Raw genomic sequence first — 27,039 nt, forward strand, 5'->3', positions numbered from 1 at the left:
CAGCTATGTGACCTTTCCAATTTCTAATCCTTCTCCCATCCATTTTCTGCGATTGTCGACCTTTTTTGGAAGCCTTGCTAGATCAGAGCAAAGCCTGATCTAGTCAGGCTGCCATAAGGCCCAGGGTCCGGATCCAGCCTGTGGACACTTTTTTGTTGGCCCGCAAGTCGAAATATCCTGCAGCAGCAACAGTACGCCAGAAAGGCAGAGGGCCACTCTTTGGCCCAGTTCCTTCTTCTCCAAGGGGGCATTTTCTGTCCTCCCTGAAACTGCCTCACGCCACCATCCTATGCATGTTTACTCAGAAATATTCCCAGTGAGGCTTACTCCCAAGATTATAAAGATTAAAAAGTAAAACATTAATTAAAAACAAAAACAAAAAATTTAAAAGCAAGAAATTTAAAACACCATTTAAAATGTTAAAACAATATTCTAAAAGCAGCATTAAAACAATCAAAACAAGATCAGTTAAAAGCCTGGGTGAACAGATGTGTCTTTAAAGACTTTTCAAAAGCTGTCAGAGATGGGGAGGCTCTTATTTCACTAGGGAGCGCATTCCAAAGCCTGTTATGTTGCACAGGCCTGGTGTCGACAAGACTGAGCTAGATGGAACAAGGGTCTGACTCAGTATATGGCAGCTTCCTATGTTCAGGACCACACTGGAGTGGCCACTAAAGCAGCCCTCTGCCCCAGAGATTCCAGTGTCCAGACTGATATGCCCCACCCCCACAAAATGTGTCACAGATCACATTCCCAGCTCCTTCACTTTGTCTCCTTGAGTTGAATGAAAGCCACTGAGATGCAGTCCTGCTCTTCTCTGCACAGCCCCACTAAGGCTCCATTTCTTGTTCACACTAGTACAACATATATATCAGTCTCTCTCTCTCTCTCTCTCTCTCTCTCTCTCTGACTCACGTACACACTCACTCTCACATGCACAAAAATACATGCTACTTTTACAATACAGAGCGCAAGACATTCATCTTAGAGTCCAGCGTGATAAATGGCATGAAATATAACTCAAAGCAGCAAGTGCGGCAAGGAACCGGCGGGATGGGGGGAGAATCATTACATTTCCCATTCCATGCACAAAGCTAATACCGCAGCACTCCTGCTTATGACTGTATATCAAGACTGCTAAAGATAAATGCCTGTCATGAAAGAAAGATATTACTGTATCGCTGAGCTATAAATTACCTCCCGGTGCTTGAGAAAGTGAGGAGGAAGCCTATCTTTTGGAGGTCTGAAAAAGTTTTGCAACCCAATTAAAGGTATTAGGCAGCACGGAATGTGCTTGGTGAATTTCCCCACTGGATTCGCGATGCCCCCATACAACCTACCACTTACCCACTTCTCCCCAAAATCCAATTCTTCCATTTGATTGTCTGCTTAGGAACATAGGAAGCTGCCTTATACTGAGCCAGGCCCTTGGTCCATCTAGCTCAGTACTGTCTACACAGGCTGGCAGCAGCTCTCCTAGGTTTCAAGCAGGAGTCTCTCCCAGCCCTACCCGGAGATGCTGCCAGGGAGTGGACTTGGATGGATCCTTTACCCTTGAGATACAGCTCCATCCCCTAAGGAGGAGATCTCACACTACTCACATTTAGTCTCCCATCCAAATGCAAAGCAAGGCAGACCCTGCTTAGCAAAGGGTCCTACTTCCAATGGCCCTGCTTCAAGACCTGCTCTCCTCTCCTGCTTCACAAATAGGTACAGTGCTTTAGTTCTCCGTGCTTGATTGCTATACTCCAGAGCCCCTTTCAGATGTTCTATGAACCCGTTGGATTGGGGGGTGGGGGGAAGTGGGGGGTTCTACATGCCCGAGATCTTCGCGTTCATAAGGTCTAAAAAGAACCCCCTTGCATACTGAAATAAGAGCCTCCCCATCTCTGACAACTTTCTGAAAGTCCCTAAAGACTCATTTTTCTCACCCAAGCTTTTCAGTTTGGCTATGATTTTAAATTGCTTTCAGGTTTTCATTTTTGATTTGTTTTATGTTGTTGTAAACCGCCCAGAGACGGAAGTGTGGGTCCATCTACAAATTTGAGAAATAAACAAACAAATACAGCTGTAAGCACATAAAGATGATTGGGATGCTTGGAAAAAAGCATGCAACCCAATGATCATGCCCAAAAGCCCTACACACATACAAACTGGGCTCTTTACAGACTTTATTATGAATGTAGGGAAGCTGGTTACATGGCCTTTCTAATCTCACCTCCCCAGTAACTTTTAGGCATGCTTACCCACATTATGACATAATTGTATCATATATTGCTCTGCATTTGCTCTACTTGCCATTATGCAACAGGAAAATAAACCTTTTTCTTGGGGGCATCCCTGGTGGAGTGAAAAGTATAATTCTACCATTAGTCACGGAGGATTAAGTATGTTTGTGTGGACAGTTTCTTTCTGCAGTGTGTAACTGGTTAATCAGTTAGATTAATGAACTTTTAATTGATTAAAAATGTACACCCAATTAATCATGGAGCACATGTATATTTAAAGAAATATTAGTAAACATATTTATATAAATTGCAGAAGGCAAGCCCCATCTCAGAAGAGGTATTCCCCTGTCTGTTTCACAGAGAGGGAATGCCTCTTCTAAAAATTATATGCCTGCTGCAACACATACGTGGATGGCAAGCACCATCTCAGAAGAGGAATTCCCCTTTCTCTAAAACACAGGAGGGAATGCCTCTTCCAAGACTATACCTACATTATCTAAAAGTAACGAAAGTATGCTTCTTGATTTGGAACCACTGGTTTTACTGACAGGCAAATTAATAAAATTTGCATGAATCTACTAAAATCATATGATAAATAGATCAAGATGACTTTAATAGGCAGCGGCCTTAATTTTCATTACCCATAATGAGCCCAAGGATAAACCACCAAACCAACAAATAGCTAAATCAAAAGTTAATTGCCTGCCTTGAGCCAGGACAGTCTGAAGCATCTTTTAAAAGGAGGAGACGCAGGAGAATACACATTTCTATCCATTCCCCTTATGGGAGACATCCATTTCCTGCTAGTTATGAAGAAGGCCCCATAACTTGGTTGCTGTTTCCGCAGCGCTTGTGCAACTAAATATAATTACTGGCTTTCGCACCGTGCACCCGCTTCATTTATAGCGCCCCAATGAGAAGCTGGGAACAGCATTTTCCTACCGCAAGCATCTGCCTCCTTGACAGAGGGTGAGATAATTGTCTCTGCAAAACTGGCTCTAGGTCTGTGACAAGCTATATGACAGGTGCGGTGCAACCTCCTTAGTGGCGATGATCTTCGGAAACTTAGCAGGGGTTTGGGGGAAACTGAGCCCGCTCTTGCTTCTACCCCAGAGACTGTAGCAAGGTTGTCGACAGCCACAATCCTGATCCCACCCCCCACCCCCACTCCTCCTCCTCTCTCTTTTGGGTGGGGGGTAAAGTCTCATCTTCCAAAATTATGCACTTCTAAGCTGTTGTTATCTTTTTTAAAAAGGAGGCGTCTAAGCCTTTTTGGTTGCGGGAGAAAAGCTTCACTAGAGTGAAGCTTACTGGAAAGAAAGGATGTTTTGTTCTGGCCCTGTACAAATACGTATGTGGTGTGGTGAGGTATTTATTTTTAATTAATGCAGTCCTTTCCCTACTCTTCAGGCTCCTGAAGTGGCTTACAAAAAACCGATTCAAATGACAATTACACAAATCAAATAACACAAATCCAGGCATTCATTTCAATGGAAGTGGCAGCTGCAACACAGGAAGTTGCCTTATACAGAGTCAAACTTTTGGATCATCTATCTCAGTATTGCTTATACTGACTGGTAGCAGCTCTGCCAGAATTCAGGAAGGAATCCTTCCCAGTCATAGCTGGAAATGCTGCCAGGAATTGAACCTCATATGGAGTCTCCCATCCAAATGGGAGGGTGAAGTGTCCTTAAAAGACCCGCAGTCTCACTGCCTGTGCGGCCACCACCTACCCTCCAATAATAATAATAATAATAATAATAATAATAATAATAATAATTTGATTTCTATACCGCCCTTCCAAAAATGGCTCAGGGCGGTTTACACAGAGAAATAACAAACAAATAAGATGGCTCCCTGTCCCCAAAGGGCTCACAATCTAAAAAGAAACACAAGATAGACACCAGTAACAGTCACTGGAGGTCCTGTGCTGGGGGTGGATAGGGCCAGTTACTCTCCCCCTGCTCAAGAAAGAGAATCACCACGAGAGAGTTTGATCTGTTTGCAAACTCTCCAGACCTGCAGCTTTAGTGGCAGTCGACAGTGCTATATACACACACTCTAATTGCGCCCGACTGGTCTGCCACAAGACGCCACTCTGCCCTCGCTTAGCAGTTTCGCCTCTGTGTTAATTGAAAGATCACTCCCGAGGAAGATGCAGACAGACACAGCTAGATATATTTCCCCACCTCCCTAATCCCAGACTTTGCATATCTAAGCCAAGTGCTGTCTGAGGAAGCCGGAGATATTATCTATGGCCCCCTCAAGACACAGAAGAGTCGGGCGTGGAAGGTTTTTGGCTTCAAGTACCTAGGATGCCCAGCCATTCACGCTGATATACTGTACTGCATTTCAAGTATCCAGACCATGCACTCTCTCCACACCACAACCCAAGAATCCTTGCAGCAACTGTCTAAGATGGGTCACAACTGTTATAACCCAAGCATTCTCAGATCTACATCCCCAGATATTGGTGGACGGCAATTCCCATCACCCCCAGCCCCAATGGCCTTTCGCCACTGGGGAAGGGGATGATGGGAGCTGTAGTCCCACAATATCTAGGGACCCAGATCTGAGAACCCCTGTTAGAACACACCCTGCCATGGAGGAGAGCTGGTCTTGTGGTAGCAAGCATGAATTGTCCCCTTTGCTCAGCCAGGGTCTGTTGCAGACTGCTTGGTGTTGCTGAGAAATTAGGAACATAGGAAGCTGCCTTATACTGAGTCAGACCCTTGGTCCATCTAGCTCAGTATTGTCTACCTAGACTGGCAGCGGCTTCTCCAAGGTTGCAGGCAGGAGTCTCTCTCAGCCCTATCTTGGAGACGCTGCCAGGGAGGGAACTTGCAACCTTCTGCGTGCAAGCAGGCAGGTCCTCTTGCCAGAATAGCTCCATCCCCTGAGGGGAATATCTTACAGTGCTCACATGTAGTCTCCCATTCAGAATGCAAACCCTGCTTAGCAAAGGGGACAGTTCCTAGCTACCACAGGATTAGCAATTACAGGAAGCAACTTTAACTGAGAAACAAGGGTTTGATATTTATTACTAATTAAACATTGAGGTCATCCACACAATCAAAAACTGTGTTCTGCCCAGGTGTGGGAGCTGTGTGTGCTCCCAGTTTTCGGCTGTGTGGAAGCAAGGTTTTAGCAAGATCTGGGTAGAAGTGATTGTGTGGAAGCAAGGTAGGAGGGAAAGCTACCCTGGTTTTCCTCCTACCTTGCTCCCACACAACTGAAAATTGGGAGCACACATAGCTCCCAAACCTGGGTAGAATACAATTTTGATTGTGTGAATGACCTCATAGACTAAGAAAACAATCAACTAACAGTCTCTTATGCAGAGAGAAGGAACCTCTCAGTTTGAAATTCAAGTCAGCAAGTAAGAAGCTGACCGACAAACCACGACTCCACTCCCAAGCCACTGCGCAGAGACAAAACATACAGACAACAACAACAAATATTTATATACCACTTTTCAACAAAAGTTTCCAAAGCAGTTCGCATAGAGAAATAATAAATAAGATGGCTCCCTGTCCCCAAAGGACAGGCACCAGCAACAGTCACTGGAGGTATGCTGTGCTGGGGGTGGAGAGGGCCAGGTACTCTCCTCCTGCTAAATAAAGAGAATCACCACGTTAAAAAGATGCCTCTTTGCCCAGTTAGCAGGGGCCTTGTACACAGACAAGCATGTCTAGTAGAAGAACTGAGACAATGCTGTGGCAAAATCCCAACACTTAGGAACATAGGAAACTGCCATATACTGAGTCAGACCATTGGTCCATCTAGCTCAGTATTGTCTTCACACATAGACTGGCAGCGGCTTCTCCAAGGTTGCAGGCAGGAATCTCTCTCAGCCCTATCTTGGAGATCCTGCCAGGGAGGGAACTTGGAACCTTCTGCTCTTGCCAGAGTGGCTCCATACCCTGAGGGGAATATCTTGCAGTGCTCACACATCAAGTCTCCCATTCAGATGCAACCAGGACAGACCCTGCTTAGCTATGGGGACAAGTCATGCTTGCTACCACAAGACCAGCTCTCCTCTCTTGGCCCACCCAGAAGTCCTGAGCTCCCTATTCAGGTCCCAGATGGGACTGATTCCTCCTGCCACACCCGTCTCGCCCCAGCAGATGTGGCAAACTAGGTGGCCTGCAGTCCTTTCCACCTTTAAGACTCTTAACCACAAACTTCAGCCATGTACCCGGGAGGTTTCCAGACTAGACCCTGTAATAGGGTCAGGACGTATCTCTGAAGTGTGCTTCCACACTTCCTGTGTTGTGACACCGAAGGCCCTATGCTGACAGCAGGGTGCCGTTCATATTTCCAATGCCTTGTTTTGAATGCAATCGCTGCGATATAGAGCTAGGACGTTGTATATCCGGCGTAAAGAAGTTGCTGTTTTTTCGGGTTGTTAGTTTTCGCCAGACTGCTGCCCCTGCTGTTTACGTTTTGAATGTGATTTGCCTGAACGGAAACATTTTGCTGCTGTTGAGCAGCTAACCTGCAAAGTGCCCAGGCAAACGACAACATGGGCGGTGGTGTTTCTCAGGTGGTTCAAGAAACTAAGAGCATTCAACATCAACAACAAAATCCTGGATGGTGATTCTGATTTTGTTGATTTGTTTTTGCTTGCATTGACAGGTTGATGCATTTGGCATATATGAGAGAAACCACAGGAGTTGTCTATCATTTTAGCAGAGCCTCGACTCAATTCGGGTCCGAGAAAACCTGTAGCCAGTAATCCCTTGGAGATCAGCAAGTGGAATCTTCATCGACTGGATCTTACATTTCTACTCACTGAGCTGTGTGCTCAGAATACAGATGTGATCTGACAGCAGCTTCTTGCTCCTGCAGGTATCATATACCAATAAATAACTGGAGGAGATTTTAATTTGCATCCTTCCTGCTGCAGAAGTGATTAAGTTTTGAATACAAGAAAAGGATATATCCCAAGCAGCATTCGTGAGAAAGGGAATGTTCCCAGCTGCCGACGGGGGGAAAAACAGCCTGGCTTGCTCCTAGGTCATCAGAAATTTGATGTGCAAAAATCAGCAAGTGATACTTTTCAGGGTACAAAGAGAAGCAGAGTTGCCTGCTAATATCACCACATCAAGCTTGTGTTGAAGGCATATAATTTCATGCGAATACTGTCAAAATTGGATCTCTCAGAGTATAAAGGCCACTGTTAAGGTTACCACATTCACTGGAGAGAATTCCTGGACACAATCATAAAAATAAAATAAAACCATCATAAATATTAAATCAAATTTTTTGACCGGAATTGTATAGTGGAGCTTGGTGGCTGTTTTGTAGAGTTTTTGCCTATAGTGTCCTTTGCAAATGAAAGGGTTAGGGAAGTTTCACTTCAGTAAGCACACAACCAAATGCAATGCTAACAACGAAAGGGGGTCTCACTCTTATATACTTCATAGCTAAGCACAGAGGCCCTCCACCACCATTACTAACTCTAGAGATGATCCAGAAAGGACGGAAAGGGATTTATTGAGTCACATACAGGGAGCCAACCTAGTCAAGTAAGAATATGGGGGCATTTATTGATTTATTTAACATATTTCTATACTGCCCAAAACTTGCATCTGTGGGCAGTTTACAATTACAATCATTTAAAGAATTAAAATTATTTGAGCATTAAAAACATTTAAAACCTGGCATTAAAAAATATTAAAACTATAAATCTAATTAAAAGCCTGGGAGAATAAATATGTCTTCAGTGCCTTTTTAAAAGTTGCCAGAGATGGGGAGGCTCTTATTTCAACAGGGAGCCCATTTGAAAACCCAGGGGAAGCAACAGAAAAGGCCTGTCCCCAAGTAACCGCCAGATGAGCAGGTGGCAACTGCACACGAACCTCTACTGATGATCTCAATGGGCAATGGGGCTCATGGTGAAGAAGGCGTTCTCTTAAATATCTGGTATCAGCAGCCAGTAAAGCTCTTTCAACACAGGATTGATATGGACTCTCTGAGATGACCCAGAGACCAACCTGGCCACCTCATAGGAACATAGGAAGCTGCCATATACTGAGTCAGATCATGGGACTATCTAGCTCACAGACTGGCAGCGGCTTCTCCAAGGCTGCAGGCAGGAGTCTCTCTCAGCCCTATCTTGGAGAAACTGCCAGGGAGGGAACATGGAACCTTCTGCTCTTCCCAGAGCGGCTCCATCCCCTCAGGGGAAGCTCTGACAGTGCTCACACTTCTAGTCTCCCATTCATATGCAACCAGGGTGGACCCTGCTTAGCTATGGGAACAAATCATGCTTGCTACCACAAGATCAGCTCTGTACTAACTGCAGTTTCTGGACTATATACAAAGGCAGCCCCACATACAGTGCATTGCAGTAGTCCAGCCTTGAGGTTACCAGCATATATACCACTGTTCTGGCACATATGACACCATTAACTACAGTGCCTGAAGAGAAGCACCAGAAAAAGGGATACAATAATTTAAAGCAACCCTGCTGCTCCAATTCCTGGATGTTTTCTAACCAAGATGACACTTTCCCTACATCCTGGACAGTCCACCTGATATCTGGATTGTCCAGGCTAATCCTGGACATGTGGGCAACTTAGATGCTTCCTACACTGCATCACTCCATATGCAAACTGTGAATGCATGCACTGCGCATATTTGCAAATGCTTGCCTCACACAGGTAGTACAGAGAGTCATGAAGGGCTGCAGTTTCCTGTTGGGAGTGTAGCAAACCTGGGCTTGTCTTGGTGTAAATGTATGAAATGGCCCAAAGGATTTTCAGATCAAGAATGCCTGGCAGCATTTCCCCACACCCAAGGGCCCCCTGGGCTTGCTAACTGATAAAACCTTACAAATGTTCATGGAACAATTCCACCTCCATCTTCGGGTCTGCATATCAGCGTGGAATTTAAATTTGTTCCAACCTGAAATACTTTCTCCTGCTGGAAACAGTACTTGGCATGCTTGACCTAGCTTTAGAAATAAATGCAATTCTCAGAAAGCAAAGCAAATGAAATTCTCATTCCCCCTCTGCATTTCTCGCCTCCGATAAGTACTTAAATTATGGGGCAGGCAAAAGAAGAAGTGGGGCCCATTTTGGTGGTCTCTGTAAAGGTAAAGTGTGCCGTCAAGTCGATTTCGACTCCCAGCGCCCACAGAGCCCTGTGGTTGTCTTTGGTAGAAAACAGGAGGGGTTGACCATTGCCTCCTCCCACACAGTATGAGATGATGCCTTTCAGCATCTTCCTAGATCGCTGCTGCCCAATATAGGTGTTTCCCATCGTCTGGGAAGTAGCTACTATTTTCAAGGTGCTGTGGGGGACACGTACGTGGACTAAAATGGGTGTGTGTGCAATAATTGGCCTGAGTATAGGCATTCCATTGAAGACCCCCTAGCTTCCCCCCAAAATGCACACACTTCTCCCCATTCCATATTCCACCCCAAACTGCCATGTGTAGGAAGGCTGCTGAAGGAGAACGTCAAAAAAATCCACTCTCAACATGAGCAATTCTGTTCCCCCAGCTGATCTCCCCATTGTTACTGGTTTCTCCTCCCCTCTTTACTTCTGACATCACAATCCGTTACCATGGCATTTGGGGAAGTGTCAGAATAATTATGTTCAAATCCATAACCTTTTGGCAAGGTGAAGTCCCATAAATAGTGTGTGGAGGGGGGTGAGGGTGGCGGGGATTCGAGAGATGGGGCTGGCTTTGAAACTAAGCCATCACCAAGAAGATTTAAAAGGAAACATTTTTCAATGTTTTCCCCATCCCTGTCCCCTTTTGTAACAAAACACATTTCATTTGCTTTTTTAAAAACAAAAATAGCACTTGATAATCAACCTCTTGGGGGCCTGAATGGCACCCAGTTCATAATCCGTGAATCAGAACCATACTGTTTTCCTGAGCAGAGAGGGAAGGCACATTAGAATAAAGCCCTGCAGCTAGAAGCCGAACCCTGTCATTCTGCATTAAATACTCTTTGCGCCGAATAGATGCATTGATAGTGCTAATGTTCCCTTGAAAAACCTTGCTTTTAATGAAGGATCTTCATTACTAATGATCTTTTAAGGTGCGGCAGAGTGCCGTTTTTAGCAACAGGGGATCAAAAGTGTTGATTGGCTCTTTTCCTCACTGGGAAGGAAGTGGGATCAGGCAGTTTTCCATTTGTACTAAGCAAAACATGGAGTATCATTGCTCTCCCAGGACAACACACACACACACACTTGTAAATTCACATACACTTTTTTTTTTAAAGTGTATGACAGGGGTTCCCAACCTTGGTCCCGCCCAGATGACGTTGGACTACAACTCCCATCATCCCCAGCCACAATGGCCGCATCTGGGGGACCAAAGTTGGGAAGCTTTGGTCTAGGACACAGCTTGTGATTTCATATGCCGGGGAGGCTCGTAAACCATTGGTAGCAGATCACAGGACAATTCTGTTTTCCTCATGTATCTTCAGCATAAAAGAGCAATGACCCCTCTTGGCTTCTTAAACAAAAAGCTATTGCAGAATAAATGAAATGTTGTAGCATGATTAGTACAACAGATGGGGGAAAGCCTTCAGCAATGCATAGGAGGGAGGTTTGGGCAGTAATCCCTGGCACAAGTACTGGGGTGTTCCAAGTGTGTTCCTATTTTTATCTGCAAAATGTTGAAGGGTTTGCATAGGATGCGATCGGCCACACGCTTTGATCACATTCGGACTGGATTATTGCAATGCTCTCTATATGGGGAAGAATCTTTGGAAGCTTCAGCTGGGACAGAATGCCACTGCCAGGCTCTGAGCAAGGACCGGATATTCAGAAGACATAGGAACATAGGAAACTGCCATATACTGAGTCAGACCATTGGTCTATCTAGCTCAGTATTGACTTCACAGACTAGCAGCAGCTTCTCCAAGGTTGCAGGCAGGAATCTCTCTCAGCCCGATCTTGGAGATGCTGCCAGGGAAGGAACTTGGAACCTTCTGCTCTTCCCAGAGAGGCTTCATCTCCTAAGGGGAATATCTTGCAGTGTTCACACCCTGCTTAGCTATGGGGACAAGTCATGCTTGCTACCACAAGACCAGCTCTCCTCTCCTGATGTCACTCTGCTGTTCTTCATGCTGTATTGGTTCCTGGTTTGTTTCTGAGCCCAATTCTAACTTCCAGTTACAACCTGTCAAACCCTATATGATTTAGGCCCAGCTGGGTGGGGTGGGGGGCAATTGCCCCCAGGCCCCACACAAGGAAGGGCTCCCATCCAAAGTTGGGCTCAGTATTTGAAATGATCAGGTTGATTCTTTTCATTCAAGGCAGGAATACTAAGAAGCTAAAACAGGGTTTCCCAACCTGTGCTACTCCAGGTGCTGCTCAACTACAAATCCCAACATCCTCAGCTACCATTTATTGTGGCTGGAGATGATGGGAGTTGTAGTTCAGCAACATCTGGAGTGCACAGGTTGGGAACCCCCAAGTTAAAACATAACCCCAGAATCAAGAGTCATTTCACTATTTTGGGTTTCCCCACATACTCCATTTATTGGGCTATTGACTTCAATGGACAATGGTAGTCTTATTGGTTGACCTGCAAATTCAGTCAATATATGGCCCATTAAGTCATAACCTTATCCTAAAGTAAAGTGTGCCATCGTGTTGGTGTCGACTCCTGGTGACCACAGAGCCCTGTGGTTGTCTTTGCTAGAATACAGGAGGGGTTGACCATGGCCATCTCCCGCACAGTATGAGATGATGCCTTTCACCATCTTCCTATCCTGCTGTTGCCTGATATAGGTGTTTCCTATAGTTTGGGAAACATATCAGTGGGGATTCAAACCAGCAACCTCTGGCTTGCTAGTCAAGTCATTTTCCCACTGTGCCATTTGGTGGCACTAACCTTCTCCTAGTTCAGCTGATATCAGGGACGGAGCAAGGTTGGCATGAGCCCTGAAAAGTGATGAGGGGCTCCTGGCCCTCTGCCCCCTGTCTTCTTCTCCCTACAGAACTCCACAGTGGAATAGCCCATTGTAGTCTTTCAGATGTTAAGTCCATGGTTGGAATGAGCGTTTACCATTCAGTACATGGAGGTGTCAGGTCTAAAACAGGGATGTGCACGAAGTTCCTTCGGCACCGGCAGGGGTAGTCCTTTAAGGGCGGGGGAGGGTGCACTCACCCCTCCCACCGCATATCCCCCGCCGGTGCTCCATTACTTTTAAGCCCCTTGGGGTGGCAGCGTTCCTCCCTGCCGCCCCGTTTTTGTCATCGGCCGGAAGTGGCCAGAAGAAGTAACCTCGTGTGCGCCCGTCATGCATGCGCACCCACATGGCAGATGGGCGTGTGCATGCCCGCAATGGGTGCACACACGCCCGCAATGGGCACATGTGTGCTTGCTTCTTCCGGCCCCTTCCGGCCGATGACAAAAACGGGGCAGCAGGGAGGAACGCTGCCGCCCCGAGGGGCTTAAAAGTAACGGAGCGCCAGAGGGGGATATGCGGCGGGAGGGGTGAGTGCACCCTCCCCCACCCTTAAAGGACTACCCCCGCCAGTGCCAAAGCACCAAAACGGCCCCCGGCGTGGTTCAGCCAGAATTTGAACCAAACGGCGCCAAAGCAAACTGGTTTGGTCAAATCAATCAGCCGGGTCAGTCAGTCAACGAACTGGCTCGAATCAGTTCATAATCAAACTGTCTGAACCAGCCCGGTTCACAGCAGTCTAGTTTGCAAGCGCAACGGATCTGCACTTCCCTAGCATGCACCGCACTCTGGAAGCAGAGGGACATCACACAGAAATTGGCATTAACAGAGTTTCCATACAATGCGTGATCCTGCCTGTTTTCAATTAGGTTGCTCCCAGTGTTCCCAAAGGTCTTCGGCACTCTCCATGTGCTCAATTAGCATCTAAACAAAGGCGCAGCAGAGACCATGGGGCAACAGAAGCCAGTGGTGGCTTTTTTTTTTTTTTGGGTCAAACCAGCCACCACGAACCTTGGTATCTGCTATGAGGTAATGGAGTTAGACACACTACAGTGCCTCCAAAAGGAAGCCGTCTCATTCCAAATGCCCTAACTCACAAGAGAGATACGGGGGAGACAGAAGTTTTCCTGTAACGATAATTTGAATTGAATGTATTATTATAACATATTGTAATTATTACATATAAACTAGTGAGCCTGGATGAATTTTGTGGGCCTTCCCTGCTTCCAAATACAATCGGCATCCACTTCCACAATCTTTATCCCATTTGGGTGACGAATACTCAACCTCAATCCCGTTTCCTCAAATAGTTATTTTAACATCATACTAGTACTGAGATCTGATGTACCTCAGTCTTTCAAGACTCATTAAAATCTTACCCTCAGGTTGCAATATTTTACATTATAAAATGTCGTTGCAGTTCCCAATCTGGATCCTAAGCTTCTCCTGCAGTCCCTGCACAAACGTCACCCTTTGCTGTGCTTTGGGTAATACAATGGGCTTTATTATGTAACCTTGATGCTGACTGGTGGTTAGTTTCTGCAGGTTTTCTGACAAAGCAGGTTTTTTTTTAACTAGCTGGAAGCCAAATCTCTTTCTGCTCCAAGTTGCAACATATTAATTGCATTCCTACTTCCTAAAGTTTCCCAACCAGCAGCAGACGGTCAAATCTATTTTTAGGATTCCAGGTGGCAATGCTAGTGTTTAATAAACCATTCACCCATGCCAGCAAGTTTCTATAAACTGAATCTGGAGTGGAGGATGCCAAGACATCATTCAGATACTCCTGGATGACTGCAGAGTGGTGAGGGAGACCAAAGAAAAGACAAGAAGAAGAAACATAGGTAGGGAAGAAACTGGAATTAAAATCTATAGAAATAAGTGCCATTGTCTGTTACTTAGGAGATTTGAAACCTTTTCTTGATGAAAAGTATATGAGCCAGCTGGGGTGGATGGTCAGTACCATCTCGGGGGATGAGTTCTCCTTCTGATTTTTGACAAGGTCTATACCCCCAGAGAGGGAAAAGAGGTGATAGCACTGCAGTATGTTTGGCTTTCACTGTGTTACTATGCTCTTATTATCCTGACCATTGAGACTGCAGCATCCAATTTTCCAGTGGTCTTTAAAAAGCTTTAAAAAGTTTAACACACACAACAGGTACTTTAAAATGTTACCCATGTTGTCAGAGGAATGGAAATGATAATTGGCAGGAAGGTCCTCCAAAGATTACCCCATGGAGAGAGTGCAACAATTTGTCGATAGTTGCCTAACCCTGACCCTAACCTTTTCCTCTGTGCATGAATGACTGCAATTTTATCCTAATCGTTTGAGGATAGGGATAAAGGAGGGGTGATCACACAGGGAAAGCTGTAAGTGCAACAATGCAAACCCAATTCCCAACTCCAGGGGGCAGGTGTTGCCAAAAAATGCTATGAGCAGCATTTGCCCCCTGATCCAGTAAAAAAGAAAGATTGTGCCATCAAGTTGGTGTCAACTCCTAGCGATCCCATAGATTTGTCTATCCATGTGATTTTCTTGGTAGAATACAGGAGTGGTTTACCAGGCACAGCGGGGAAATGACATGGCTATTAAGCCAACGGTTGACAGTTCGAATCCCCACTGGTATGTTTCCCAGACTATGAGAAACACCTATATTGGGCAGCAGCGATATAGGAAGGTGCTGAAAGGCATCATCATCTCATACTGCATGGGAGATGGCCATGGTCAACCCCTCCTGTATTCTACCAAAGACAACCACAGGGCTCTGTGGGCACCAGGAGTCGATGTTGACTTGATGGCACACTTTACTTTACTTTACCAGTGCCTCCTCCCAGACAGTATGAGATGATGCCTTCAGCACCTTCCTATATCACTGCTGCCCGATATAGGTGACTATAGAATACAGATATGTGTCTACAGGTGACTAGGCACAGTCTGGGAAGCACACTGGCAGGGATTTGAACTAACAGCCTCTTGTACTCTGGGCAAGCTACTTCCCCGCTGCACCACCACAGCTGATCTTGAGACAGTACGGATGGCCAAAACTTGCAGGCCTGGCTCTTGCATTAAATCCCCTCCAAAATTTCATAAATGCAAAGAACACCACACAGGTAACATCTCAATTCTCACAGCAAGATCCTCACCTGAGCAACTCCAGAACAGTATATTGCTCTGGACTCCATGCTATCATCTAAAGATCAGTGGATCTTAACATCATCTCCCCAGTGTTGATAGACAACAACTCTCGTCATCATCCCTGGTCAAAATGGCTGAAGGAAATGATGGGAGCTGTAGCACGAGCTCTAGAGACCCAAGGTTGGGATCCCCTGATCTATATAGCCTGTATTATTGACTCTACAACCTATCTTCCACGGATTTGAAAGCCAGGTGTTCTTGTAGAGAACGTTAGACTAGGCGTTTGACACTATGTTAGACAAGTGGTTTGACACCAGGTTATCAACAGTTCAAAAGAGACCCTGTCCCCGCAGCATGTGAAGAGGAAGATTGTGCAAGGCACAGCACGGTCCTGTGCATGGATTTATACAGAAATGCACCATGTATTTGTATTTTGTATTTATTCGATTTCTATACCGCCCTTCCAAAAATGGCTCAGGGCAGTTTACACAGAGAAATAACAAATAAATAAATGGATCCCTGTCCCCAAAGGGCTCACAATCTAAAAAGAAACACAAGATAGACACCAGCAACAGTCACTGGAGGTACTGTGCTGGGGGTGGACATGGCCAGTTACTCTCCCCTTGCTAAATAAAGAGAATCACCACGTTAAAAGGTGTCTCTTTGCCAAATTAGCAGGGGAATCTAGAGGGAAGATGCACTTAACCACTCATCCAGGTTGAAACTAGACATGATGTGGGAATTTCTTGAATGGAACGTACACAATATTTCCCCAAAAGAATGACCACAGGGTTCCCATGGCACAGGAGATGAGGGGACTAACTCTTTAGATCCCCCCCCCCGAAATCTAAATTGACTCCATAAGTGGTTGCATATTTAAGTGTATATAGCAACAGCTGACAAACAAGGGAACAATTCAGTTTATTGATGTTTAGAAAGAAGTACTTGTTTAAGAATGATTTTTATGTTGTAGATTGTTATCTATCAAATGCTTTGTTTTTATTTCTTCTGGTTTCTTTCTTCTTGAAATTGTAATGTTGTATAGTGTGTTAAAAATAAAGTTATTTTTAAAAATAATTTTCAAAAAGTGTTTGCGATATCAGCTTAAGAGGGGATTGATTTAAGTCAGGGAACTGGCATGGAACCAAAGAATTGCCCCCCTCCCCGCCATATGCTGGGGCCACAATACAAATCACAAACACACACACCCCTGCAGTTGCTTTTGGAAAATGGCGGGGGGGGGAGTTGTGCACCTAGGTAGTTTTGGAGCCTGAAGGCCTTTGGAGTCCCCCCTCCCCTGCAAATTAAGCCTCATCATGCTCCACCAGGTGACCACACCACCTGGGACAGACTAAAGGGGCCCCCAGGAGCTGTGGAGGCTCTGGACTTTGGTCCCCGAAGTCCTGGGGTAAGAGTGCCTTGGGTGGGGGGGAGATATGTCTGTGGGGGGGGGGACAAGTCAGTGACTGAACATTCACCTCATGTCTAGTCTGGCCATCAGAGATTTAATTTGTAGAGACCCTGGGAGAAAACCGAACCCTGAAGCATGACAAAAGTGGTGTTAGCAAAGTGTTTCCAGAAAGAGAGAAACAGGAGCAATGGTTCACTGGGGAGGGGCCAGAAAATAAGCCGTGTTTCTGCTGCTAAGCGTGTATTGTTGGATTGCGGGGAGATAACTTAATGCCTCTCCCTTGGAACAGGAAGCCCTCCCCTCTGCTGAAGTGTCATTGTTCATCATGAACCCAAAGCACCTAGAGACTCAACACTTTAACACAGAAATCTACCCCCCAGGACCTGCTAAATGGTTGGCCCATGTGCCGGCAACTGCCGTGCTAGAGAAAAGGTAATCATGAATACGTCAGAGACATTTATGTGCCCTGCCTGTTTGGCAGAACACATGCTGTTCTCTCCTGAGGGAGAGGGCAAAAGATGACAAATTGCCGTTCAACACAAAATGTGCACAATTAAGGCTTAAACATCAAGAGGTGGGAGAGGCAGGGCTGGAGTATGACAGACTGCTCATTCTTCTCTTTCGTTCCCAACCTGAATTTTAAAAATGGGAGGTCTGCTTCACTCTCATGGCCACAGCACGGTTCCATTTTAGAGCAGGGCTGCACACCTTCGGCCCTCCAGCTGTGGCTGAACTACAACTCCCATCATCCCCAGCCACAGAAGCCAATCATTGGGGATGATGGACACTGTAGTCCAACATCTGCAGGAGGGCTGAAGATGTGCAGCCCTGTTTCAGAGGGCGAAGCTTACTCTTCCGCAGAATGACCCACCCCTAGTTATTATTATTCAGTTTTTATACTACCTCACCCAGATGGCTCTTGGCAATTCACAAATACAAAAACAGATTAAAAAAAAACCACAAATAACTCATGAAAATAAAACTAAAACTAGTTTAAAATCATTTCAGTCATCACTAAAGGCAGGCTAAAAAGATGTGTTTTTAGCGGTCTTTTTAAAAGTTTGCTAAAACTCTTAAGCCTCTAATTTTCCATGGGGATCGCATTCCAGAGCCCAGGAGCAGCTACAGAGAAGGCCTGATCCTGAGTGGCTGCCAGGAGAGATAGACCTCTCCTGAGGACCTTAAGGTGTGGTGTGGAACATGCAGAAGGCCTCTCGCAGGTAAACCACTCCTAAGCTGTTTAGGGCTTTAAAGTAATGACCAGCACTTTGTATTTCCCCCGGAAACATATTGGCAGCCTGTGGAGCTGTTTTAAAACAGGCATGATATGTTCTCTCCAAGAAACCCCAGAGACCAATCTGGTGGCAGCATTTTTAACTAACTGAAGTTTCCGAACGACATACAAAAGGCAGCCCCACACAGAGCACTTTGCAGTAGTCAAGCCAAGAAGTTAAGTTACCAAAGAGCAGTGTTCCCTCTAACAGGGATACTCAAGCAAAAGCCATTGCAGCTGGGGATTCTGGGAGTTGTAGTCAACAACATCTGGGAATCCCTGTTAGAGGGAACTGTGAGTGCATCACAGTTTTGAGATCATTATCTTCAAAGAAAGTTCACTGAAAGGGCTCCATACTGAATGATTCCCTAACAAATAGCAGCAAAAGGCCTATTAGCTATAGAAGAGAAAGTTGTGATTGTTCCTAAGTTTTCAACTGAGTGGCTTCTAACCTAGAAGTATAGACGCCAGGACTTCCATCATTCTTGTGATTACTAAAATATGCACGCTTTCAAAATGGATCACATACCAGACCTCGTTTCCCAAAGCTGACAAACTGCAGCTTTAGTGCTAGAGAGGAAAGAACCAAATTTGCTCCAGTACTGGGTAGAATGCCAAACACACTCGCACTCCAACTAACATGCATGCAGAGGCAAAGCACTGCAGAATCAGGAAGGCACAACAGAATTGAAAATCTTAACTTCATGAGAATTAAAATGCCTTTTGGAACAACCTCTGATCTTAGGAACATTGGAACATAGAAAGCTGCCATATACTGAGTCAGACCATTGGTCTATCTAGTTCAGTATTGTCTACACAGACTGGCAGCAGCTTCTTTAAGGTTGCAGGCAGGAAGTTCTCTCAGCCTATCTTGGAGAAGCCAGAGAGGGAGCTTGGAACCTTCTGCTCTCCCCAGAACAGCTTCATCTCCTGAGGGGAATATCTTACAGTGCTCACACATCAAGTCTCCTATTCATATGCAACCAGGGCAGACCCTGGTTAGCTATGGGGACCAGTCATGCTTGCTGCCACAAGACCAGCTCTCTTTCTTCAGACCTCTTATCCAGCTCCATGTTAGAACATTATTAGAGAACACTCTGGTTAGATTTAGGTTAATTTGATCTAAGCCGATACCTTTAACATTAAGAGTTGCAACACTGATCTCCTTTCAAATCCCATAACTTTGCAAAGAACCTGTGCTGTATCCCATTAGGCTCTCCTCTGTAACCACGCAACCTCCTCTCTGCAAAGTTGCAGGGCAACAAGTCAAGAGAAGTTTGCTGCCTTCTGCAGCAGCTGGCACAAGCCGTCGCTGCAGAACACATTTGGAAATAATCGGGGGGCTATGCTTATGCCTCGCGGTCGCGGAGGAAAATGCCAAGAGGCAATCAAGGCCCATTGCATTGCCCCACCTGCTGTCGATACAGCTGAGGTTGGAAAGAGGCTATTTATAGCAAGCTGGCACAAGACCAACCAGCCTGGATATGTGGTCTGCCAGCGTCAGAGTTCTCAGAGTAGCTGTGCACTAGGCAACCAGCAAATACCAGCTGAGAAGGAGAGGGGCGTATATGGAACATAGGGAACCGCTTGCTGCAGAATGAGACCACTGAGCTCAATATTGCCTGCACTAGCTGGCAACAGGTCTGCAGGGCTCCAGACAGACGTTTTCCCCAGCCCTACTTGGCGATGCTGGTGGGATGAGTCTGGGACTTTCGACATGCAAAGCTGGTGCTCTACCACCAAGCTATAGGAATGTACAAAGCTGAATTGGACCACTGATCCATCTAGCTCAGCACTGTCTATATTGACTGTGCACATTGGCTCCCCAGGGTTCCAAGACAGAAGGCTTTCCCAGCCCGACTTGGGGACGCTGCCAGGGATTGAGTCTGGGACCTTCTACCTGCAAAGCAGGTGCTCTGTCACTTCACTGCCTCGCACTGCATAGCTGCTACTGTCTGTCCTGCAACACTCCAAGGTCCCTAGAGGACAGAAGCCAATCCCACAAGATCCAGCTAAAATGGGCCCCTGTGAGGGTGAAACAAACCTAGGACCTTCTGTGTGGAAAGCATATGCTGCCTATATGGCTCAACGATGGTCCTTTCCAATAAATAATAGTATGAGCAAATCAAACTGCCGCCCCCCCGCCAGAGGGACACTTAGTTCATTTTGGAGCCTGGACCTAAAGCCCTCTGGAAGCCCCCATCCCCGCTGGACGTCCGACCCTTGCAAGCTAAGCATCGTTCCGCTACACACACACACACACCATGACAAATGCACTATATTTAAATGTGTGGGTTCTTGAGGGCAGAAATTTGTCAGCATGAACCGTATTGCCTTCATCCACTTGTTTATTTCCACCCTCTGCTTTTCATCAAGCTTTGACAGGATTTCTCCTCTCCTTACCCAGCTCCTCTAGCTCCCTCCCAGTCTCTCTTCAACAAGAGATCACAGTGAGGAATCCATAACTTTTATTTTCAAGCCTAGAAAGTATGATATGACAGCCAAGTGGTTAATTATATATGAAAAGGAATTTTTAAAACCCTTTAAACTGTGCCAGTTGATTTCAGACAGCATCAGATTTGTCCGATAGCCTCCACAATCACGCTTCGATACATTCTGCCATGATGTATTAGCTCTTCCTTTGCAATAACCACCATCCAACATCAACATCGTTCTCCAACCACATCTTTGTTGTATGACCTGCAAGCAGGTCAGAGGTGATGCAGAGGAAGCCTGACCTTTCTCTCACATCTTTTTTTTTTTTAAACCTCACCAGATGGGTTCGCAAACACAGCTGTGGCTAGACAGAGCACGTGCTTCCCACGATTTGACAAAATAGCATGCATTGAAATAGAGGAACATAGGAAACTGCCATATACTGAGTCAGACCATTGGTCTATCTAGCTCAGTATTGACTTCACAGACTGGCAGCAGCTTCTCCAAGGTTGCAGGCAGGAATCTCTCACAGCCCTGTCTTGGAGATACTGCCAGGGAGGGAACTTAGAACCTTCACCTTCTACGATCCTGCAGAGCAACTTAATCCAATGTTCTGATCACAGATATTAAACATAAAAATAAAACTGACCTCATCAAAATGATTTACCCCAGAGGCCTTCTCCCCCCACATTCTCTGCGAAGAAGTCGGCCTTCCTGTCTCCATCTTTATGACAAGAAGTCAATGCAGTAATGAACTGGCAATGAAGTAATAAACTGAAAACACATCATTCATTCCAACCCAATTATAGTAATTTTTCAGATGCACTGGAAACAAGTTGCCATCTTTGTGGAAGATAACCGGAGAAGGACATAAGCAGCACCAATGCTACCAACAATCTGAAATCCGCGGTCTCTGATCTTTAAGAAGCAGAACAGTGGTAGTGTTCTTCTTCTTCTTCTTAAAAAAAAAGAAGTCTGTTTTTATAGTGTTTCCGATAAGCCGTTAAGGATGACAGTAATAAAAAGTAATTGGCCACAGAGAGCCTAGCCAGTAAAATGTTATTTCTGCAAACAAGTCAAGGGGAATTTTCTTCAACCCCAAAACAAAGAAGATGTTGTACACTCGGGCATCTAGATTGTGGGTCAGACACAATGGGCTGCATAAAGGGGCCTAACTATAATTGGGCAAGGGGAGACAGTTGTCTGGGGGCCCACTGCCTTGGGGGGCCCCATAGAGGCAAGTCACATGACTGACTCCCCCAGCTGCGCACCCGCCCGGGCTTCCTTCAGTTGTATTCATCCTCCGAAATTGATGTGAGTGTTAAGACCTGGAGCTACCAGAACAGCATGTCTTTCTTAAGTACCATTAAATGACTTGCATCGTCCACAACTTACAAAACCTTTTCAAAAATAATTTAGGATGATGTTCTATTGTGGCACATAGGAGAGATAGAATGGAAGGGTTCTGGAAGGCCACCTTGTCCATTCCCTGCCCAATGCAGGAAATCTGAGCAACAGCACATGGCTGTAGATGCCCTGCTTGGAGACCTCCAGTGCGGAAGAGACCACTCCACCCCTGGAGAACTGGTTCCATTGACAAACTGCTTTTACCACTAAGAAGAAGCTTCTTTGAAGGCTCAACTGAAAAACTCTCTGCAACTTAACTGTCAATGTGTGTCTTGAAAAAGAGAGTGATTGTTATCATCATGGGGTACTGATGCATCTTAACCCTAACCTTATGTACCCTAACCCTACCACTGCTAACTGAAAAAGAGTCACCTTTTAAAGTTGTGGTTCTCTTTACTGAGCAGGGGGAGAGCAACTGGCCCTCTCCACCCCCAGCACAGCATCCCTCCAGTGGCTGCTGCTGGTGCCTATCATCTGTTTCTTTTTAGATTGTGAGCCCTTTGGGGACAGGGAGCCATCTTTATTTATTTTTATTTCTCTATGTAAACTACTTTGGAAACTTTGGTTGAAAAGTGGTATATAAATAATGTTGTCATCATCATCATCATCATCATCATCATATTTATCAGGGGAGAGCAACTGGCCCTATCCAGCCTCAGCACAGCAACCCTCCAGTGGCTGTTGCCGGTATCTCATGTTTCTTTTTAGATTGTGAGCCCTTTGGAGATAGGTGACCATCTTATTTATGTATTATTTGTATTTCCATGTAAACCACTTTGAGAACTTTGGTTGAAGAGCAGTATATAAATATCTGTGGTAGTAGTAGTATCCCATCATACAAAACAATACAACAAATATTTATATACTGCATTTCAACTTAAGTTTCCAAAGCAGTTCACGCAGATATAGATAGATAGATAGATAGATAGATAGATAGATAGATAGATAGATAGATAGATAGATAGTCTCCCTGTCCCCAAAGGGCTTACAATCTGAAAAGAAAAGGGTGGGGGGGAGAAACCTAAGAAAGACACCAGCAATAGCCACTGGAGGGATGCTGTGCCGGGGATGGATAGGGCCAGTTGCTCTCTCTCTGATAAATAAAGAGAACCACTTTTAAAAGATGCCTCTTTGCTCAGTAAGTTAGCAGGGGATAATAATACATCCACTCTGTGTAACCTTCTGCTCTACTGATCCGTCTCTGTTCTGCGTTCCTTATGAGTTGTGCTTGGTCCCAAAGAAGCCACAAATGTCCATATATGCCAAGAGCAGAGGGGGGCATGTGATACCCTAGTCTCCCCACAAAAGACAAGAGTGAGGTAGGGGTGAGATGACATGATATCTTGGGAACACAAATGGTCACCAAAGGAAGGAGGATGTGAGGCCATCAGGAGGATCCTAAGGACACCCAACCATAGAGTTGCCATGTCCCCTGAAATTCTGGGTTTCACCTGGATTTTAAGCTTCTCACCCAGCTTTCTGAGCCCTCCCAGATTCTCCCAGATTCCAGCTTTCATTTAAAAAGACAAGCTGAGCTCTAGCCCTTGTAGAAGCGGAGTTATGGAGCAAAACGTGCCATCACTATGCTGCTCAGAAATTATTTTCACGTCAGTTGGCATAATATGCAAAATAGGCACCCAGATTTGGAAAGCTGGAATATGGCAACCCTAGCAAGTGTGAAGGCACTCTGAATACACCCTGAACATTGAATGCAACCTTCACATTGGCAAGTTCTGGTCAAATGTGCCCAGGCAGCTCACTAGCCAGCTACTATTTGTGGTTGCCAAGAGTCTCCCCCTCTTCCCTCACATCCTTTTCTGGCACACAGGCAAAGAGCTTCAGAGAGAAGCGGGTCTTCTGTCATTTGCACCGGGATACGAAAATGGTAAGGGGCAGGGGGAGTCCTCTCCCACTGCTCACAAAGGAGTCCTTCTCAAAAATGGCAGTGGAAAAGAGACCTCTGGGGAGAAGATCTATGTGGTGCTGGGTGTCCTACTCGCCAGTGGCGAGCTGGCAAGTGGATTTGTAGATGTCTGGTTTGTCCCACTGGGCACAGAGGAACTTGCCTCTGAGTCAGCAGGCTGCACTCCCGACTAAACGCAATGGAGCTCAAGTCAGTCGCCACAACGCTCCATCCACTGCAGCTTCGCTTTACTGAATCAGGGTCACTACGCTGAAGTGGAAAGAAAACAATCAGCAACCCGAAGAAGCAAATCAATTCCTGGAGGCTATTTCCGTACTTAAAACACGTATGATGAGAAAAGTCATTTTTTGAACAGCTTCAGAATAATGAAGTTTGCAGCTCTGACATTCAGAATGCTGATGTGCAGGGCTTCAAAGACAGATACGCCATTTCGAAGGCGGGGCGGGGAAGAGGAACCAACAACCTTCCCTTATTCAATTTCCCCTGTGTCGTAATAGGCAACAACAGAACAGAAAACAGAAGCAAATCATAAAACTCAGCCATCTGCAAACCAGACGAGACGACCTCCTGTTAACCAGCTAAATGAGATTTATTGTGATATAGATACGCAGGCAGTTCCACCCCCTGGCCTGATAATGAAATCTCACTGCCAAGCTGTAGTCCAATCCAATCCTGCATGGGTACTCCTTTTACCTAGAGATGACGATGAACCTGGGGCCTTCAACGTGTCCCTCCTCCTCCTCCTGACCTATAGCCACTTCCCAACATATGATGAAGCCTTCACAGATCAACGAAGCCTTCAACGAAACTCCCCAACATATGATGCAGCCTTCATGAACCAGACCAGTGAGTCATCTAGTGTAGCACTGTCTGTTCTGTCTGGAAACAGTGTCTTCATGGCCTCAGGGAGAGAGAGCTCTTTCCTAGCCCTACCACATGGAATCCTTTAATAGGATATGCCAGGGACTGAACCAAGGCTCTTCCACATGCAAAGCATGTGCTCTATCCCCAAGCTACAGAGCCGACCCCTTTCCTCACCTACGGTGCCCATGCCAAATGTGCCCATGCCAAATTGCCCATTTGGGGGACCCCACCAGATGCCCGACCTCACCGCAACCCCACAATAAAAGCAGACCATCAGCATCCCACCTCAGCCTGTTCTGTTCATCAAATCTCCACTGTGCTGAAAGATGAAAGGGCTTACGTCGGAGAGAGGCTGAACGAGATACTAACCTTTAATTATCACTGCATTTGTAGTTGACTCCGTTTGCACTCATCTCCATTCCTCCGTTCTGTTCAACACGCCACACATTTCTCTTTTGAATCAAAGGACCCAAGCGCCACCACCCAAACATCAAGGTGGGCTGCCAGATTGCTGGCTGGCGCTGAGCGATAACAGTCTAAGGCAAGACTCATGCTGCAGCTGGGCACAAGCCGATTTAGGCCAAGTCAGAAGCCAGAGCAAACACCCCTTCCTTCCTGGTTTCCAACTATTTCACTGGCAGCACACCCAAATGATTCCTATTCCTTGCATGGGTTCAGGAATTTGATTCCTAAAAGCCAGTAGATAAGAACTCGGGGACAGCCTTGCTACAACAGAACCATGAGCAACGACTCCACGGCAGGGCCCTGAGATGAGCTGGACTTTTTATAACACCCCTCCTGGGGCTTGTGATTGAGGGTTTTCATACTGTTGTTCTTGTTCTTACTGGAAGCCACTAAGTCTGCTGGGGAGCCATCAAACTCTAGTTTGATCAGATAGTGTTTGCATTAGACAGTTGGGATGGCTTGGGAGCAAAACGTCTGAACTAAGAACAAGAAGGTCCCTGGTTTGAGTCTTACCTCTGCCACAAGCTCACTAGGAGGGCCTTAGGCAGCTTCCCTTCTATCGTATGATGGCTGGATGGAACTTCCAGGGTCAAAGATGTTCCATCTGAATACCAGGAGCTGCGAGGCAAGAGTGGGCAACACTATTGCCTTCATACTTTGCTTGTGGGCTTCCTGGAGGTATCTGGTGGGCCTCAATATGAAACAGGATGTTGGGCTTAGATAGACTTTGGTCTGATCCAGCAAGGCTCTTGCTATATCCATCCATCCATCCATCCATCCATCCATCCATCCATCCATCCATCCATCCATCCATCCATCCTATTTGTATATCGCCTGATATATGCATCTTCTTTAGGTGGGCTTCTCAAACTTACGTCCTCAGATGTTGTTGGACTACAACTCTCACCCTCTCCAGCCACAAGGTCATTATGGCCAGGGATGATGGGAGCTGTAGTTCAACAGTTTGGATAATGATTGCTCCCAACGGTCATTGACAGATCAACAGGTTCCAGCACAGATGGGAAACTGCTCCAGCAACTGTGGCTAAACTCTTGGGAAAAGAAACGGGACTCTCTTTATAATGTGAGGAAGATCTTTTAGCCCGGCAGTAGGAAGAACCTCCCGCTCTCCTTACAAGTGCTAAAATGCACTAGATCTTGAAGTATCAATTTGTAACCCTGTAATAAATTGCAAGGTCTAAAAATATATCAACTGTTGCCCTCTGGTCTATTCAAGAAGCCTATTAATTTCTCTCCCCAGGAATAAGCACAGGTTAACGTAGCTGACACCATGCTGCCCGACAGCTTGCTATGGGGAGATATTATCTTTCTGAACACCATCTAAATGCAAATATATTAATTTTGCCTTCTGAAAAACAATTGTTGCAAAGCATCTTTTTGGGGGGCCATTCTCTCTTTTGAGGCCAGCAAGATGCTGAAACTTCCAGCTAGTAGAAAAATGTAATCCTCCAATTCACTGGCTCAGTGTGACTTGATAACAAAGCTAATTACCAGCCCGGTCTAAAGTCCTTAGGTGAGCACACAGTTTGTCTCTGTCAAGAAGGTTCCCAATACTTTTGAACAGAAAACAAGGATGACGAATGGCAGATTGTATGCTCGAGCCCTTAACGTGACCTAGAACCCTCAAGGCTTTGACTGAAAAAGAGGCAGAGCATGGCAAAAGAGTTCACTCTAGCCCCACACAACCTGCAACTCACAACTCACCAGTCCACATCCCGACCGCCAGGGCACAGCTAGAGGCCAATCACTACTCACTCAACCCCCTTACATGTATGACTAGCCTGGAACTGAAAAACCGAGTGAGGGGGCACACCCTATAACACTTCAAAGACAAAAAAGAGGGACAAGATTGTTAACATCCCAGTTCTCATTCCGAGGTAACAGACTGATTCCCCGCTCCCCACCCATATTACTGACGCATGCTGCTGAAG

General features: G+C 45.8%; 1 protein-coding gene across 4 annotated transcripts in view; it reads right to left on the reverse strand.

Annotated features, from left to right (window-relative positions):
* FGF13 (fibroblast growth factor 13) overlaps positions 1–27,039 on the reverse strand; it is a 263,484-nt gene that overhangs the window by 106,930 nt on the left and 129,515 nt on the right. Inside the window, exon 1 of one of the 4 annotated variants that reach the window (XM_053274443.1) lies at positions 24,993–25,119. The exons of the other annotated variants lie outside the window; for them this stretch is intronic. The gene's annotated coding sequence lies outside the window, so the exon portion shown is untranslated. Of the gene's footprint in view, positions 1–24,992; positions 25,120–27,039 lie in introns of those variants that run through there. 4 annotated transcript variants of the gene reach the window in all.

The sequence above is a fragment of the Hemicordylus capensis genome, chromosome 11 (genome assembly GCF_027244095.1).
Source record: "Hemicordylus capensis ecotype Gifberg chromosome 11, rHemCap1.1.pri, whole genome shotgun sequence".
In the NCBI taxonomy this organism is placed as follows: domain Eukaryota; kingdom Metazoa; phylum Chordata; class Lepidosauria; order Squamata; family Cordylidae; genus Hemicordylus; species Hemicordylus capensis.